This window comes from Adiantum capillus-veneris, chromosome 15 (genome assembly GCF_014529385.1).
Source record: "Adiantum capillus-veneris isolate H3 chromosome 15, ASM1452938v2, whole genome shotgun sequence".
Lineage (NCBI taxonomy): Eukaryota > Viridiplantae > Streptophyta > Polypodiopsida > Polypodiales > Pteridaceae > Adiantum > Adiantum capillus-veneris.
The window spans coordinates 100,740,049-100,756,931 of NC_140945.1; the positions used below are offsets into that span (position 1 = coordinate 100,740,049).

The 16,883-nt window shown below is 46.0% G+C and overlaps 1 protein-coding gene and 1 pseudogene across 1 annotated transcript in view; both read left to right on the forward strand.

Moving 5' to 3' along the window:
* Positions 1–16,883, forward strand: part of LOC147441162 (protein NRT1/ PTR FAMILY 8.3-like) — a 34,334-nt gene that overhangs the window by 13,721 nt on the left and 3,730 nt on the right. The gene's annotated exons all lie outside the window — the stretch shown is intronic.
* LOC147441164 (uncharacterized) lies at positions 8,243–16,850 on the forward strand (annotated as a pseudogene).

Sequence of the window (16,883 nt, forward strand, 5' to 3'; positions counted from 1 at the left end):
AAACGATGGTATTTGGACCATCATTTGCAGATTCAGCAAGCAGGCTCATTTTATTCCTGTCAGGAATAAAATAAAGCCAGATCAGATGGCACGCTTGTTTATGAGCAATATTTTCAAGTATCATGGCATGCCACAGTCGATTGTTAGCGACCGTGATCCATGCATGACAAGTTTGTTCTGGAGAGGCTTGTTTGAGAATATGGGCACAACGCTCAAATTCTCTTCGTCATTTCATCCTCAAACAGATGGGCAGTTAGAAGAGGCAAATTCTATTGCCCTAGATCTGCTAAAGTGCTACGTGTCAGAGCATAAAGGAAAGTGGGAGCAATATTTTCCATTGGTGGAGTATGCATACAATAATATAGTGCATTCATCAACTGGCAAGGCACCTTTTGAGATAATTGAAGGTGGCAAGAAAGTTCCTCCCATACTGCATACAAAGGACAAGATATTTGAAGCAGATAAGTATGTTCAGGACATGGATGAAATGTACAAGAAGGTCAAGGTGGCCTCTGGCAAAGCAAAAGAAAGCAGCTGATCGTCACCGTCGTGAAGTGGTATTTTCACTTGGTGATTGGGTGCTTCTACGCTTTGAAAAGGCAAGGTTAAAGAAGATGAAGGGCAAGGAAAGATTGTTTCCAAAGCTCAGCATGTGTTACTATGGGCCTTTTCAAGTGTGCGACATAATCAATGATGTTGCATATAGGCTGAAATTGCCTGACGGTTGGAAGATTCACAATGCATTTCATGTGATTCTTCTCAGACCCTATGTGGGTGATGTGCCAGAGGATATGCCAGCTGAAGATCAGCCGGAAGTCGAGGAACTTGACGAGATCTTGGTCCCGGAACAGATTTTGGCACATAAAGAAAGAAAAGTGAAAGGCAAGGTTGCTAGGCGTTACTTGGTGAAGTTCAGAAACTATCCACCAATGGATGCTAAGTGGATGGAAGAAGGTGAACTTGCAGAGTCACCAACTGTGTTATCACTTTACCTTGAAGCCTTCGATTTGCAACCTACCTCGACTCCTTGACTTTCAAAGCTACATGAATTGTCAGTGTGACAATGGCTTCTGAAACAAATGATGCACATGGTATTTAAAATGAGCTCAAATCAAGTACATGTTACATAAATGTTAGAGCTGTACATATTGTCAGTTTGGCAATTGCTCTTATGGAATGTCCAAAAGTTTGGTTAGTGCTATAGAAGTGAGTATTTCTTGTCAGTTTGTCAAGGATACACTGATTGCTTCTATTAAAGGGTACATGTGTAACTGCATTCTTAAACTGTCGGTTTGGGTATGCTCGAAAGTGTTACTGGGTCCAACGTGTACTATAAGACAGTGGCAAAATGTGTAGCTACCATTTTGTCATTGGAAAGTTAGTGACTCAAAGCAATGGCAGAGTGCGAAGCTACCACTATGTCATTGGGACAGCGTTCACACGCAGACAATACATGTGTCGACGAGGTGTTGAATACACCGGGGTTGACAATGAGCATGTATGTGTCGTACATGTGTCGACAGGTGTTGAATACATCAGTGTTGACTGTGAGCATGTACGACATAGATGCAAACGAGGAAGTTTGAGATTTCAAGAGGGGGGTATGTCACCAGCGTGTGACTACTATCTATCCTTTTTGTTGATTTCTTTCTTATTATTTATTTACTTTCACTTTTTGGAAACACCCCTCGGGAAATCTAACTGCCCTGCATTGCATAGCTAGTGTGGAACTGTTGAGAGGGAGAAAAGGCCCGAGGGCAAGAGAGCACTAAGGTTGGACAAGGACTATGGTTAGCCAAAGGGGGGGTCATTGACTAGCCAAAGTGGAATCCTTTGCTACAGGAGCTACATTTCAGTTTTTGATGTGGCTGCAGTGTACAAAGAGGGTCGAATGACCTAGAAAGATACAATGGCAGTATCTCCTAAAATTTAGGGAATTGCTATTTTGGGACCTGAAAATGTATTCGCATCATTACCTCTGGAATGACAAGGGGAACATTTTATTGCTCTGCCGCGAAGTCAACTGGGCAACCGGTCAGGATATTTTTAAGCGGCGAACCCAAAACGGGAAAATGCTTGTAAATGCGCCAAGTGGCACATTTTTGTGCAGTTGCCTCCTCAAGGAAGAAGTGGCGCTGAATTTGAAGAGAGGAGGGCTCATCTGCAGAGTCTGTCAGTCACACAGGTTAAGAGCTATGGAGTGCTTCCTTTCCCTCTTATGTACAGTGCGGTGCCAGGAGTGATGCCTTGCACGATATGCACTGCTCTCTCTCCCCTATGGCAGTATGTTATGCCCCACTAGTGGGCTTTTCAATTGACCAATGTACAGTTGTGTGGGTTCATGCGCGATTGCCGAGGCAAGAGCCTCTTGCACAGGTAGTGGATTAGCTAGTGGCTAATCCCCTGCAGGTACAGGTGAATTCGGAGAGGTTTCACGTCAGAAATCTCGTCTGATTCAAAGGGCAAGTAGCCCTACAGGTGCGGGAGCTCGAGGACTTGCTACAGAGGCGACCGGCACGCGAAACGGAGCCCGAAACAGTAAATTACAGCCTGCTGTGTATTTTTGCAGGTTTAGGGTTTTGGCCCTAAACGGACCCTAATACCCCCAGGAGGTTCGTGGACGCGAGGGGACCGCTGTACAGGTGATCTGGCGCATTTTCAGGGCTGAAAACAGAGAATTCAGCGTGCTGCAGATTCTTGCCAGGTTTTGCAAAGTGCCCGTATGCATCGGGAAAGTCATTCAATGCGTGGGAATACTGATTGTGAAGGGTCCTAGTACAGTTATGCTATCGAAATTTGTCCGGAACAGTTGAAATTCAGCCAAGCTTGTGCGGGGCAGCTTGTATGGAACCATAGCGTTTATTCCCTCTTTTAAACAATAAAGAAATACCGAAAGGGGCGCCTAAGTTAGGGGCCAATCTGGTGTCGGTCTTCTCATATAGGTGCATTCTAGCAGCCTGTATCCCTTTCCCCTTTGTTGTGTCTTAAACATAGCTACCCGGAACGCGGAACGGGAACGTCAACGGGATCCCCGCGGAACGGGGGAACGGCTAGGGGTCCGGAACGGGAACGTCGCTGAACGGGAGGTATAAAAAACACCCAAATAGTGCAATTTTTAGCTCCTTGTGTTTAAATACAAGGAGTATTAGAGTGCTTTGACTCTAATACTCACAAAAAACTTGTTTTGAGGACCATTCAACCTTGCTATGACTAGATGATGAGAGAGAGAGAGAGAGAGAGAGAGAGAGAGAGAGAGAGAGAGTGAGATGGAGAGGGAGAGATTTGAGAGAGTGGGAGGGAGAGGAAGAGAGCTTGAAGGCTTGAAGCCTTGAGCCTTGAGAGAGTGAGTCTTGAGAGGGAGAGATCTTGAGAGTGAGAGGGAGAGAGCTTGAGCCTTGAGGATTAGCTTGTGAAGAGAAAGGGGGAGGGGGGTGCATTTTATGAGTCCTTGAGGCCTTGCACACTTTCAAAAGAAGCCCAAACATTTACTTCAATTTTTTCAATTTTTGCCAAGTTTGTTTGTAGCCGTTGGCCGTTCCAGGGGCATTCCGGAACGGTCCGGGGGCGTTTCGGAACGTTCCGGAACGGCCGTTCCGGTTTGCATTGGCCACTCGGAACGTCAGACATTCCGGGACGTTTCGGAACGTTCGGGAAGGGAACTGCCCCCCGGAACGCCGGAACGGGGGCTAGGGGGCGTTCCCCGGTAACTATGGTCTTAAAAGTACAGGTAAAGTGGGCGACAAATTAAATGGGTGAAAGCAAATAAGGTTTAAGTCTAAGGTCTACCGCCCTTTTTGAAAGTACAGGCCGGTTTCACTGATTCTCCACTAATGCAACAAAATTCTGAAATTTTGAAAGAACTTCATCCTTCTTCCTGAGAGGATATACCCACACTTTCCTTGAGAAGTCATCAATGAATGTAACAAAGTACAATGAACCTCCCATGGATATGTTAGGCATAGGTCCACAGACATCACTATGCCCTAACTCTAATGGCTCACTTTTCCGAGTGCTTCCCCTTTTGTGTGGTGACTGTGTTTGTTTACCATAAAGACAATGCTCACAAACTGAAAAATCTGAGAAATTAAAGCCAGGCACATAACCAAAACGAGATAAGATTTTCATTCCCTTTTGAGACATATGTCCTAACCGGCGATGCTACAAAGAAACACTTGGCTGCTCGGTTACACAAGTTATATGGTTTTTAACATTGGATACATGTAGCATGTACAAAGTCCCAGACTTTGAACCATGTGCTACCACTAAAGAGCCTTTGGTAATCTTCCGCGAGCTATCACCAAGTGTGCAGTAATATCTTGCGTCATCCAATTGTCCTGTACTAATCAATCTTTTGGTAAGCTTCGGCACATGTCTCACATTTTTGAGCATGAATGAAGAACCATTCTGAAATTTCAGCTGCACATCGCCGACACCAACCATGTCGCAAGCAAAATCATTGCCAAGACGAACACGACCTTTACGGGCTGCATCATATGTATTGAACCACTCTCTGTGAGGAGTCACATGAAACGATGCACCCGAGTCAATAACCCAATCCTGTAAAGCATAGTCATCAGTGGCAACCAAAAATGCTGAATCCATGGTAGATGTGAGATAAATATCTCCATCAGAATCTTCAACAAAAACATTGTTGATCTCTTCAATCTTTATACTGCTTTCCTTAGTCTTGCCTTCTTCCGACTTCTTGTCTTTACCTTTCTCTTGTTTCCACTTTCGACAGTCTTTCTTCATATGATCCTTTTTGTGACAATGATAGCACTCAATGTCTTTTCGGCCACGTGATTTGCTTCGAGATTTTCCTCTCCGATTCTGCTTGTCCTTTTCTTGTGATCGACCACGAACAACGAGAGCATTGCTAGTACCACGAGAAGTATCAAGATTCTTCCTGCTAACCTCTTCAGTGAGCAAACTGCCCTCAACATCAGCACATGTTAAACCATCAGGAGGTGCTGAGTTACTTATGGCTGTGCGAAAAGTATCCCAACTTTCTGGCAACGTAACTAGCAAGAACATTGCTTTGACCGAATTGTCGAAATTCACTCCCTGCGCAGAAAGCTGACTGAAAATTGTGTTGAACTCATTGAGATGGTTGCACATGGGTGTGCCCTCATCCATCTTCAAATCAACTAAATTTTTCAGCCAATAAACCTGTGATGCTGCACTTTGCTTCTCATACAGGTCACATAACTTCTTCCACAGCTCATAACTAGTCTTTGCCATGTTCACATTGAAGTACACATTTTTTGACAAAGTCAGCATGATGGTGGACTTGGCAAGCTCATCCAACTCCTCCCAGTCATACTCATCCATATCCTCAGGCTTTATCCCCTTCATCTTTATCGGCCGGATTTGCTTCTTCTGTACTAAGACATTGTAAATTTGTTCCTTCCAAAATGGGAAGTTAGTGCGATCCAACTTCTCAATGTTGAACAAAGAGTTCTCCGATGATGAAGCCATCACTCGACAAGGAACAAAAGTGATAGATCCGCTCCACTAAAGAAGATGATAGAAAACCTGGAAAATTTCAGCAGTCTCCCCTGCAAAACCGACTTCTGAACCCAAAACAAATGTGTACAATGACTGAAACACTGAGCAAAGTGGCTAAACCGGCAAGATAAAATCTCAAAGAACTTTCACTGTCAATGTCCCCAACTCTAGAAGAGTGTCTCTGACCAACTGAACACTGTCAAAGGTATACGCATAAAGATGACAGCAATGCCAACAATGGCGGGTCAGCAGATGCACACCAATACTGCACTAACCGCATAAACATACATCCTTGTCGATGCCGAAACTATGGGGATGTTGGGGGCTCGCTCCAAAACCTCTATCACCGAAAGGATCTCCACATTTGAGAATCCCCCAGCTCAATAAAACCTCACTACGACCCTCAACAATAGGCTTTGCATATTTCCATCACAATACATAAACCGCATAAGATCTTACATCAACCACAGAAACCCTTTTCTGTAACCGCTGCGGCGGTTTGTCTGATATAACAGACCCTCAAGACCTTACATCAAATATGCATGTGACAGACATTGCCAGAAAAGAGCCTGCAACGAAAACCTGTACGCAGAAGAACCGACGAAGGTAGACCACCCTGCTGTCTGAACTGAATATCTCTCAAACTGTGCAAAATTTGCAGAAACTTCCTTCTGCAAAATTGTAGACCACGCAAAAACGGTTGGGGATATTAGGAATGGACTTGAAATAAGTTGTTTTTATAGATCGAAACAGATCTGTAAAAAACTGCAGCTTCTACTTCACGACCAACAGGCAGTCTGAGTGACGTATCTCAAAATTGGTGAAGATTTGAGAAAACGTTCTTCTGCAAAGTTGAAGAGAGCAAAAAATCGGTCGGGAATCGCGGGAATCGGCTTGAATAAAGACGTTTTGATAGGCTAAAACAGATCTGCAAAAACGTGCTGCAGTTTTTGCTGTCTCTGCCTGCTTCCCCGCTGAGCTCCAATGGTGCTCCCAATCCCTGAGCTCTGATACCAGTTGAAGAGTGCGGGCGAGAGCGTGTGTGTGTGTGCAACAATGGAGAAGAGAGGAGGCACAGATTTGGGTGGACTCCAAACACAATAGTGTTAGGGTTATGAGTCCTTATTCTTTTGTATAGAATGAATGGTCAATGTTAGTTCCCGGTTAGTCTCCGGCCACCCAACACTCAGGCGCGGCACATTGGGCTTCACCACCCCGACATTCAGCAAGCGCCCGTGTAGAGTATTTCTTCAGCGGAAGAATAACCATCCTGGGAGAGGGCCGTGAGGTATATAAGAGAACCCCCCTGGCCGGGTTAGCCGTGTTCCCGTGTCCTCTCTGGCCCGCCAAAGAGGGCTGCGTAGCTGAGGTTAGAGCGCCTATTCTTAAGGGTATCCGGTGGAACACTCTTTACGGGCAGGTGATGGGTAACTGGGCTATGCAAAAGGAGACCCTCCTTTTTCAAGCTCGCTATCTCTGCGACCCCCCTTTTGAAAAGGAAAAGGAGCTCGATTTATTAAGGATCCTTGAAAAGCGAGTAGAAGAATAGGCGGGCGAAGAGATGAGAGGAACGACCGAGTTGGACCTCGAGCTGGACGCCCACATAGGGGCGTTATTGACCGATCGGTTTAAGGATACCCGAACTTACCTGCTTCCAGATGAATAGTTGTATGAGTATAAAAACCAAAGGTAGGATAGCCCGCCCGGATGGGCTTACGAGATGCTCAATAAGATACAGGAGGAGATGAAGGGGATGGGGGCCGTGTTCACACGACGTGTAACAGACTTGGACACTTCAAGTCAAGAATCAACCGCGACAGCACCAAATAGCCACTTTGAAACAATTCACAGATCACAATAGATTTGCACTGGCCTGGCGGAGTTCCGTGCCTAGAGATATTGGCCCCAAAGAGTGGCCCCCCTTTTGGTATTTTTTTTTGTATTAATCAATCATCAAAGTACAAGAGAGCGGTTAGGGTTTCACTCTCAGACTCTGCGTCCAGATGCCCTGAGAAGTGAGGCCCTCACCACTAATTTAAAGGTTACAAGGGATGCCCAAAAGCAGAGCCCCAAAAGCTTGAAAGCAAAAGCAGATTCTCTCTCTCAATGAGAGTCAGTAAAAAGTAAGTTCTCTTTTTCTCTTTCTTTCTCCCAAATCAAAGCGAAAAGCTGAGATTTGCGTCGCTCAATTTTTTTTTATAATAATAATAATCCGCCTCTGCGATTTTCAGAAATTAGGGTTTCTGGCAGAAATTAGGGTTTGCAAGAATTTTAGGGTTTCTGTTGTCCGCCACGTCATCACTTTGTGACACGACCCCAAAGGAAGAGAATGAGCTCCCAACATCTTCTTAAATCAGTAGAGGAGCGCCTGCGTCGGCTCTTTAAGCGGGCCAGGACGGTTGATGCATGGCTCCCCTTTCTCAACGGGGTCCTCGTCCCTCACGAGTTAGGGTCGTTGTTACACCGGCCCAGCCCCTCGTGTGTCTGCACAAGCTATGCAGGTATTGAGCTGGATATGTGTACACCAATGACCCCTATTCAGAAAAGCTTCCTCCTTACCATCCTGATGGATGGAGACGTCCTAAAGCTAAGCTTGTTGAGAGCCTTCCCGAGGCTAGTCTTTACATTAGATACCCGGGAGCAGTGCAGTCTCTTTTTGTGGGGGCCCGGGGCCACGGGGAAGTCGATCCTAATGGAGCTCTTGGAGTACATCCTAGGGGAAAGGTGTGAGAGCATGGACGTGAGCCGGATAGCCAATCGATTTGAGCTGACACTTCTAGAAGGAAAGAACTTGCTGCTTTTCCTAGATGTTACTCGACAACCAAGTAATGTGACCGCCAGCATATTAAAAAAGTTGCGCTCCAACGAGAGGGTAACAGTAGAGGCTAAAGGGAGGCCCGCTATGTCGGTTAAGCCCGACGCCCACTTATTACTTATGGCCAACTGGAGGTGGCCCGACGTGGACCGATCTAGCGGGGGGAGAAGACGCTTCCTCTTTATACAGACACCTAGAATGGTGACTGTTAGGGAATAAAGGCCTAAGTGCCTTGTACTAATTAACTTATAAGTTAAAAGACTTATAAGTGAGGTGGCCCAAGTGTGAATGGCCCCCTAGTCACTTACTCATATACTCAAAGGTCAAGCCCAAATGTAACTATCGTGACTTTTCCAAAACTTCTACGAGTTCTCTCTCTCTCACGTATTTTCTCTGCGTGTGCTTCTTCTGCGCCACTCTCCTCTTCTCCTTCACTCTCATTGCATAGAGTAGCAAGTGGGCTCTCTCTCCTGCTCCCCCGCACATGGTATCAGAGCTTTAGGGTTTCCAAGAGAGCCATTTTCGCAACACAGATCAGAATTCTGTTCTTGCTCGCTGCGGGAAGGATATTCAACCGTTTTCGATCAACTCTGTCGCGAAGGGATCCTCTCACCGTGTAGAATCGACCTCCGGTGACAGTTTCCCCAAAATTAGGGTTTCAAAAAGTGGCGAACAGCAGCCTATTTCTGCTGAAATTGACCAATTTCGGGGTCAATTTGATGCAATTTCATTAGGGCAAGTCTCACAGGTCAATCTTACAGGTGTTTCCACCAACGAGGTTCTGAAAATTCAGCAAAACAAGTGTTTACAGGTCTGATTTTTGCCCTAAAACAGGGAATTTCAGCAAGCAAATGATGTATACACCTTGTGGAAACCTTTGGTAAGGGTTTGGCAGTGAATGTACGCCGTTTTGGGGTGATTTCGCGTGAAATTTGCTCGTTGTTTTTCTGTAACAGCAAGCTGTTTTTTGCCCGATTGCGCACATTTGGGCGTGTTTAGGTCGGCAAAACAAGGTTTCAGTGTTTGCAATCACTCAGAATGGCTTCTAGCAGTGAAAGTGGCAATTTGTTGCACATTCGCAAGCTTGAAGGGGCCCATAACTTTGCTATATGGAAGAAGCAATGTTATAATGTGATGTTGCAGAAGAAACAGACGAAACCTATTAAGTTACAGGGTGTGAAACCGGATGATATGGAGGTTGAAGAATGGGAAGAAGTGGACGAGTTGGCTCGCTCCACGATCATGCTTTCGGTGTCTGACAATTTACTCTTCAATGTAGAGAATGAGCAGACAGCATGGAGCATGTGGAAGCGTTTAGACGAGTTGTATGCACAGCAGAGTGCTGCCAGTAAAGTGTATTGGCTTAAGAAGCTTATGGATCTCCGCATGAAGGAGGGCACGCACATGTCAGTGCACCTCAATGAATTCAAGTCTATTTTCAGCCAACTGATAGAGCTGAAATTCACGATTGATGAGGAGTTCAAAGCTACTTTTCTGCTATGCACATTGCCCGAGAGTTGGGATGTATTCCGGACAGCTCTTAGTAACTCAAGTGCGTCACTTAAGTATGCAGATGTAGAGAGTTCTCTCTTGATGGAAGAGATGAACAGGAAGAACACCACAGGTGGGTCTTCTAATGCATTGCACTTGAGAGGCAGGTCTCAACAGAGGGAGAAATCTGACAGTAAGGACAGGGCACGCAACAAATCTCGTAGGAAAGATGTTGTGTGTCATCATTGTGGAAAGAAAGGGCATTATAAACGGGAATGCTATGAGTGGAAGAAAGAGAAGAACAAGGGTGCTGAAACTGATGCAAAGGACAAGGGAAATGCCAAGAAGAGCACTGTGTTGATTGAGGAAATCAATGTTGCTAGTAGTTGTGACAGTGACAGCAGCACTGATGTACTCAATGCCTCTTCTGTGGATGCACATACCCTTGCTATGGGGTCTGATGTGGACATGCATACTTGGATTCTTGATTCAGGTGCCTTCTTTCATGTAACACCTCATAGGGATTGGTTTACACAGTACTCAGGTGAGGTGCAGGGCACTGTTTATTTGGGAGACAACTATGCATGTGACATTGCAGGTATTGGCAGTGTCCAGTTTTCCTTTGCTGATGGTATGACTTTTGTTTTGCACAAAGTGCGCCATGTGCCACAACTCAAGAAGAGTTTGATTAGTACAGGGCAGCTAGATGATGCTGGCTATCACACCACTTTTGGTGATAGCAAGTGGAAAATTTGTAAAGGGGCCCGGATTGTAGCCAAGGGTTGTAAATCGGACACTTTGTATCCTTTGCATGTATCTAGTGTGCGTGACCATGTTGTCGCCGTAACCGAGCAGCCAAGTGTTTCTTTGTGGCATGGCCGGTTGGGACACATGAGTAAAAGAGGAATGGAAACTCTGTCTCGTTGTGGTTATTTGCCGTGTTTGAGGTATGCTGATTTTTCTCATTGTGAGCACTGTATTTATGGTAAGCACAGTCAAACACCGCACAAAAGGTCTCTTTCTTTGAAGTCTGACAGGTTAGACTTAGTGCATTCCGATGTATGTGAAATGCCACAGTTGTCCTTAGGGGGAAAGAAATATTTTGTCTCGTTTATCGATGATGCTACACGTAAGGTGTGGGTGTATCCAATACGTGCTAAAAGCGATGTTTTGGATACTTTCAAGAAGTTTCTTGCGTTTGTTGAGAATCAAATTGACAAGAAGCTTAGGTCTTTGCGCTCAGACAGTGGGGGGGAGTATGTATCAAAAGCATTTATTGACTTTTGTGCTACTAAAGGTATTAAAAGAGAGCTCACGGCTCCTTTTAATCCCTCTCAGAATGGAGTTGCAGAGAGGTTGAACCGGACTATCCAAGAGAAAGTTCGGAGTATGCTGTCCCATGCTGCATTACCTCATGGTTTTTGGGCAGAAGCTGTGCAAACAGCTATTCACTTGATTAATCGCTCACCTAGCAAGGCTTTGGGTGGAAAGGTGCCTGAGGAGGTGTGGTATGGCAAGCCACCCTCATATGCACATTTAAGAGTGTTTGGTTGTGAGGCCTATGTTCACATCCGGAGTGAACTGCGCAGCAAACTAGAACCAAAGTCTCATAAATGCATTTTCCTAGGATATGGTGAGGATGGTGAAATGGGGTATAGATTATGGGATCCCGCATTACGAAAAATCATACGCAGCAATGATGTCATCTTCAATGAGAATTGCATGGACAAACAGCCCACAAAGGTCGAGGAAGTGCGCCGGGTTGTTTTTCGTGAAGATGTTACATATGGACAGCCAAGAAGGCCCAATGTTCAGCAGCCTTTACATGCTGAAAATGGTGCTGAAAATCAGCCATTAGCTGCTGAAAATCAGCCCCAACAAGTTGTCATTGATGCACCACAGGTAGGGGAACAGGTTGATGTTCCTAGACCGCCCGTTGTTGCGATGCAACCGGCTGAACAGCTTGCTGTTTTTGATGGTTTACAGGCTGAAAATCCACGTGTTATGGATCATTGGGTGCGTAGGTCTACTCGGGTGACAAGGCCCCCCGATAGATATGAACCGTCTTTGGACTAAGTCATGCTTATTGATTGTGGTGAGCCGTCTTGCTATAAAGAGGCTATGCAACGGGAAGACAGTAAGAAATGGTTCAAAGCAATGGTTTCGGAAATGCAGTCTTTGGAGAAAAACCATACATGGGACTTGGTTGATTTGCCTAAAGGGCATAAGGCTCTGCCATGTAAATGGGTTTACAAGACCAAGGTCACATCTGATGCTTCTTCTAAGTAGAAGGCACGTTTGGTTGCTAAAGGGTACAAGCAAAAGCATGGTGTTGATTTTGATGAGATTTTTTCTCCTGTTGTAAAGCTTGCCACATTACGTCTTGTTTTAGGCCTGGTTGCTTCTGAAGATATGGAGTTAAAGCAAATGGATGTCAAAACAGCGTTTTTGCATGGCGATTTGCTTGAGATAATCTGTATGATGCAGCCAGAAGGTTTTGTGTCAAAGGGGCAAGAGAAGAAAGTATGTAGACTCTTGAAGAGCTTGTATGGTTTGAAACAGTCTCCCCGTGCATGGTATCACAAGTTTGATACATTCATGAGGTCTCAAGGATACAAAAGAAGTAATTCTGATCACTGTTTGTATATCAAAACAGCAAGTGATGGATCTCTTCTATTGCTGATTTTGTATGTTGATGACATGCTTATTGTGGGTAAAAATGTCACGGAGTTGGATGCATTACAGCAAAGCTTAAAGAATCGCTTTGACATGAAGGATCTTGGTGATGCTAATCATATTTTGGGCATGCGTATCTCTCGAGATAGACCCAACAGGCGTTTGTATCTATCTCAACGAGATTATGTTAATAAGGTGCTACATCGTTTTCATATGGATGGGGGAAAGGCACTTGGTACTCCGCTGCCTCCATATGTAAAACTGACTGCACATGACTGCCCAAACACAGATGATATGCGGGCTGAAATGGTTAAGATTCCTTATGCATCAGCCGTTGGCAGTTTGATGTATGCTATGGTTGCTACACGTCCGGACATTGCATTTGCGGTGGGAGTGGTAAGCAGGTACATGAGCAATCCTGGCAAAAAGCATTGGGAAGTAGTGAAGTGTATCTTGAGATACTTGAAAGGCACTAAAGACTTGTGCATTTGTTTTGGGAAGAGTGAGACATCTGTGCATGGCTTTACAGATGCAGATTTTGCTGGACATCCAGATTGCAGGAAGTCTACCTCTGGATATGTGTTTACATTCACAGGAGGTGCAGTTTCTTGGATTTCTAGACTGCAAAAATGTGTTGCTTTGTCTACCACTGAGGCTGAGTATGTGGCTGCCACTGAGGCATGCAAAGAAGCTTTGTGGCTCATGCGTTTGGTAGAAGAGCTTGGCTTTAAGTCACCGGTTCCTGTGCTACACTGTGATAGTCAGAGTGCTATTATGCTTGCAAGGAATCCTGTTTTTCATGCCAAGACAAAGCACATAGAGGTGAAGTATCATTTTATCAGGAGTGTGCTTGATGACAAGAGCATTACACTTGTCAAGGTGCACACAGATGACAATCCTGCAGATCTTTTGACCAAGAGTCTTCCAGCAGAGCGGTTTGCATATTGCCGTCAGATGATGGGTGTTGGATGAGTAAGTGCATGATCAACTGATGTATCATAGTTAGCTGATTCTTTGATCTCCCAAGGTACATTGCCTTTAGGTGGGAGGTTGTTAGGGAATAAAGGCCTAAGTGCCTTGTACTAATTAACTTATAAGTTAAAAGACTTATAAGTGAGGTGGCCCAAGTGTGAATGGCCCCCTAGTCACTTACTCATATACTCAAAGGTCAAGCCCAAATGTAACTATCGTGACTTTTCCAAAACTTCTACGAGTTCTCTCTCTCTCACGTATTTTCTCTGCGTGTGCTTCTTCTGCGCCACTCTCCTCTTCTCCTTCACTCTCATTGCATAGAGTAGCAAGTGGGCTCTCTCTCCTGCTCCCCCGCAGTGACATGCCGCAATCCCTTTCTCATTGAAATGCTAAGGGGGGCGCCAGCGGGCTAGTTACTGTGACCGGGATAGGTCACAGTGTAGAAGCCCTTAACGAGTTAACCGGAGGCGGGGCGGACTGCTCAGGGCTGATAGAGTGGGTAACAAAAAAAGTGAGGTATGACACGGGGGCCGAAATCCCACTAGGAGCAAAGAAGGTGCCAATCCCCGGGTTTCTCTACGAGGATTATATCCTCTATGTAGATGCGAATGGGATAGAACCGATCCCATTTAACCAATGCGTTAGACGACATTATATGGTCGCAAGGATATCGCGATGTTGTTATTAGGAGGAGATCCACAGGGAGAGTAGTGCAAGGGCCAAGGCTCGGTTATGGGGAACCCATAAGGAAGAACAAAATAACTGGTTCGATGCGGTACCTGATGAAAACGGATCCTTGGCCTGGGTTTAAGGAGGACAAGGAAGGATGGGAACAAGGAGGCTGAGAGACGGTCGACCACATTGAAGGCGTGGACGGTGTCGATAGTGTTGATATTTTATCCAGCAGGGAATACGTGGAGGGAAAGGATGATGAGCCCGAAACGGGAGGGTGCCTTCTATCTATCGTAGAGGGGGGGCTGATCATGGAAGAAGAACCGGTCGTGGGAGTGAATGAGGGCGAGTCTTTGGATCAACAACCCCCTCCGAAGTGGAGAGGACCTTGGAATTCTTAAAGCAGTATCCGGAGCTTGGGAAGGCCTATTGCAGGAAGGAGATATGGACGGAGGACCAAATGGTTCAGTGGGCAGTGCTTTGCATCAAGGTAAGGGAGGGCCTAAAGGAACAGGTGGGGGGGACTCTATTTCCAAGAGGAGAAGGCTCCCGCGCAAACAAGTTACGGGCTGCCACCCTTATTGCCTAGTACTACTTTGGCGGGCCTGCCTTATCCTCTATCGAGCCAATTGGGCTCTGGGTTATCGAGGTTGGCTGCCACCCCCTCTCGATACGAAGAGCTCGTTAATCTTCTCAATGAGGAGAGCAAGGCTATAACCAACACATGTGACCTACTCTTTCGCTTATTTAGCCCGGAAGATAGCGCATATTTCAACTGTAAATGCCCCGTGCAACACTTCTTCGCCACCTCATATGCAGAACTTCCCAGTTACTCGCGACTCGTGCCAAAGAATGGCATTGGTGCAGCCACCCTAGCCAACCTAAGGCGCGGCATTAAGAGGGTCATTCGGTGGGTAATTGACCAGCTAGTTCTCCCAATGAGCTTACCTTGGAGGAGATTGACATAGTGGCGTGCCACATTGGCATCTATGCGGGCCTCATGGGCCAGACTAAGGCACCCAATATGTGGGAGGCGGCAGGCCTACCAGTCCGGGTCCTTCTGGTCCTTTGTTATGGACAAGTGGGGAGACGATGCTTCTTCATCAACTTGGTCTCACCAGTTATGTCCACTATGAGCTGCATAGAGGGTGTAAAAGTTATGCTGAACTACCATGTGATCCCATTATTTATTTTGGCTTTTAGGTATTTATTTTACTTATTTGTCAAAGTCTGGGTAGGGCAGTATACTTAGATGGGTATATATGCAACCCATTGCCCCCATTGTATAATCATCAGTTATTCATTGCCAAGGTTGGTTGGTTCGGGAGACTCTCTCTCTCTCTCTCTCTCTCTCTCTCTCTCTCTGTGGCAGCTATACACTAGGAGAGTCTGGGAGTCACCTGGCTTGGGGACGAGGATGTCAGATTACAGAGACCAGTTTCTCACCATATTGCCTGGGGGGTTCATACAGAGACCACGCTACATGGACACATATATGCCACATAGCTCACGGGTGGCGATTGGTCAGCTGAGAGTGGCTTCACACAGGTTAGAGATTGAGATCGGGAGACATACTGGTGTTCCCAGGGAGGAGCGCGTCTGCAGAGCCTGCACAGAGGAGGTGGAGAGTGAGGAGCACTTTGTATGTAGATGCAGAGCATACACTGAGATCAGAGGCAGGTATGAGGCCATATTCAGAGGACAGCCCACTCTCCGAGAGATCATGGACTCTCGGGATCAGAGACAGCTCGGACGGTTCTTACTAGAGATACAGAGCCATCGGGACACACTACTACAGCCACACACAGCTACACAGACAGAGGGGAGACAGTCGCAGCTCACAGACTTCTTTCAGAGGATTATCGCCCCTCCCCCACCAGACACTCAGAGGGGAGTGACACTCCCACAGGCGGAGGTGAGCCGAGCTAGACGACGACGACCACGAGTCACAGGCTACAGGGGCGCGAGCTCCCACCACCGACAGATCGAGGAGATCCGAGCCCGGGAGCGCCGTGCCACTGAGGAGTGAGTGGCCCAAATGAGGGCCGACCCGACAGCTTTCATCCGGGCAGCCTTGGCACCAGACCCGCCCATGTACCACATCTTACATCCCCCCATTAGTACAGGATGGAGCTAGATAGCTTGATGCATTCTCATGATTGTACTACCTTGAGCATATAGACATGCATATACCCCTATAGATAGAGCTCCATCCCTCCTCAGATACCCCACTACCTACATTCAGTTCAGTTTTGTATCAGTTTTGTTTCATTTGTCTTTCCGATAGACGGATGACATACACACCATGTACATTTGATTTGTCTCATAGGCCGATTTCGGCCTGACATAGACGTTAAAAATCTTTCTTTCTTTCTTTCTTTCTTTCTTTCTCTCTCTCTCTCTCTCTCCCCTTGGTCTCTACGCTTCCACATTGTCGAATTTGACATAGATCACCTTCAAGGGCCTCGATGGGTGCCCTGAAAAGGAAGATCACCTAACCGGCTGGCTGCCTGCCCCTATTGGGCTACTGTCGGAAGTTAAGTGTGCAGTTTTCCGCTCAATTTCAGTATTATTGAGTGTTTTAACTGTCTTGTCATATATATTGTTGTAGTTAACTACGTGCGCGTGCACAACTTTTGGTCGGAGGGTGCTACAAGCTTTGTGGAGTTTTAAGTCCCCAAGTTATGTCCAATGCATAAGTTTGGCTTTACTTCTGCACACGAATTTCATGTAGCTTTTGATGTTGATT